General features: G+C 50.4%; 1 protein-coding gene across 1 annotated transcript in view; it reads left to right on the forward strand.

Moving 5' to 3' along the window:
- KRR1 (KRR1, small subunit (SSU) processome component, homolog (yeast)) overlaps positions 1–2,476 on the forward strand; it is a 39,935-nt gene that overhangs the window by 36,945 nt on the left and 514 nt on the right. The window lies entirely within an intron of this gene.

A 2,476-nucleotide genomic window follows, 5' to 3' on the forward strand; every position in this document is an offset into this window, starting at 1 on the left:
TAGAAATAATGTCAGCAATTTATTATTTTCCTGAAAATAAATTCCTCCCTGAGAAGAATGATACTATAATGATGAGTCAATTATAACGAGGCAGTGACCTCTCTTTCATCCATTACAGTATGTCACTAAGTCATCAACAGGGCATTTGGCTATCAAAAGTCTTAATTATCTGGCAGAGCTCAACCCCTGCGATGCTTGGAGTCCAGTGGAAAGCATAGGTAGTTTTGTTTCTCCTTCCCGCATACCTCTGGAAGTCAGTCAGCAATCGCCTGAACTGCTGGAGAGCTTTTCTACCCTCATAAGCCCAAAAGCTGCTGCCACCAGTGAACTGGGAGCTTCTTGAGGACAAAGCACCAAGCTGCCAGCCCCCTTGGGGTCACTTCCCATCACCACACACCTGAGCCGAGAGGGTGGGTACCATACTCCTTCTCCACCCAGCATGTACCTTTGTCCTCTAGGGAGCTTTAGCCCCTCAGTTTTCATGTTGTTCATTCCCACACAAACATTTTCGAACTCTGGCCCAGACTGCGGTAGCCACAGGGGTCCTTCTGTATCTTTGAGTGCAGCCTTTTGACTGAATCCAAATTTTACAGAACAAATCCTTTTAATAAAGAGATTTGTCCTGTGACATCTGGCTTCGGTCAGGGCTGCCACACTTGGGGATCTGGAGGGCCACATGTGGCCTTGGGGCCACAGGTTCCCCACCCCTGGGCCAGTGGGTCCTGGGGAGATCTGTGTGATCCCAGAGCTTGGACATTCTGGGCGGGCTATCTTCAGACGAAAGCGACAGAGGGCTAGTATAGCCAGCTCTCTGCCATTCAGATCCTTTTTCTCCCCTTCCTTTACCCTTCCCCACCCACTGCTGCTGAGAAGCACTAGTCCCCCAAGGGACAGTTGAGCCAAGACTCAGGAGTGGCTGCTTCTCTGTTGGCATGTCCACTACCTCGAGGCTCCCATAGAGAGTGGGGCTCACACCTTTCCTATTTAAGACCTGCAGAGGACCAAGGGGTGCTCAGATTGTGAGTTCCCTGCCTGCTGGCCCTACCCAGTGATTCTCACCTGGCTGCTCCAGCAGAGCAAAGCGGAGCATACCTCAAAGCAGAGGGACATCAAACCTGCTTGAGCACTCGATGGGCAACTTGGGACCAACATGCTTCTCCCTGGCATGATCAGGGATTGAACTTGGGGGACAGGGTTTCAGGCCATATCTCATACCCCAAGGACTCCATCATGTTGCTCTGGGGCATGCAGGGGAGATTTGCGAACTAATTTCAGGAGGTGAGGGAGCCCGCACAAGCAGAACTGACAGGAGAATGCAGTATGGGTCCGAGCTGCAGTGCACTTGTAGAGTACCCCTCCCCCCACAGGAAAGCCATGCTTTCAGCCTGGGTTGGAATCCTGGACAGGGAAGCTCCTACCCCACAGAGCCATTGCTGGGGAACTCAGCTAGTTTGAGCTCCTTCCTGCAGCCAGATGCCTGAAGGAGACCTTGGGACAGGGGAGCAGAGAGAAGAGCAAAACCCACTCCTGACAGCCAGTGTGTGAATCCCAGACAGCCCCTCCCCCACAGGCAGACTTTCTGTCTTGGTGGGTCCTCTTCAGCCCCAGCAGCCCCTGGGGAAGTAGACCCTTGACCCCTGCTGACACAGCTCTTTTCCTGCCTTTTTGGAGCCTGAAGGCAGGCTCACCTGACTCAGCCCTGCCCAACCTCACTCCTCCACCCACCTCTGCTGTGGTGGAGAATGAGGAATCCCCTGGGAGTTGCAGGGCCCTGCTCACCACCTGGGGCATTAGAGTGCTTCTCCTGAGGGGCTAGAGTCAGTCGCAGTTCCAAAAAACAACACTGTAGTTGCCTCTTTCTGGTAAGTGCCCCCTACTGGAAGGGAGGACAACTTGTATAGCCCATTACAACTTTTACTGACTAAATTGTGTAGTGTGTGGCTGACTCTTACCCACAAGCAACACCTATTGTCTCAGAGATTAAACTGGGCATATCAATATAATACACACTGTTAAGCCCACAGGGCTGGGGAAAGAAAAAGGATTGCAAAGACCTCCATTATTCCTCATCAAGAGACAGGGACTCTGCCCACACACAGCTATAGCCTACAAATAATTAGCAACTGAGAAAAACACCACAGTAAGGATATCTATAACTAAGGTACCCATCCAGAATAGAAGCCCCCATCGAAGTACCTAAAAGCAGAGGTGAAGGTCCTTACCCAACATATGCTACAGACACACCCTTAACAGTGAATAGGGTGGGGAAAGACCCATCAAAACAAAAGAAAATCCAAAAACAAGCAGTGACAGCTGCTCCAGATGAGAAGGAATCAGTGTAAGAACTCTGGAAATATGAAGAATCAAAGTGAAAGGACACCCCCAAAGGGGCACACCAGCTCTCTAGCAGTAGATCCCAACCAAAATTAAAATATTGAAATGACAGATAAAGAATTCCAAAATGGATTGTAAGGAA

The sequence above is a fragment of the Propithecus coquereli genome, unplaced genomic scaffold (genome assembly GCF_000956105.1).
Source record: "Propithecus coquereli isolate 6110/MARCELLA unplaced genomic scaffold, Pcoq_1.0 Scaffold282, whole genome shotgun sequence".
Classification (NCBI taxonomy): domain Eukaryota; kingdom Metazoa; phylum Chordata; class Mammalia; order Primates; family Indriidae; genus Propithecus; species Propithecus coquereli.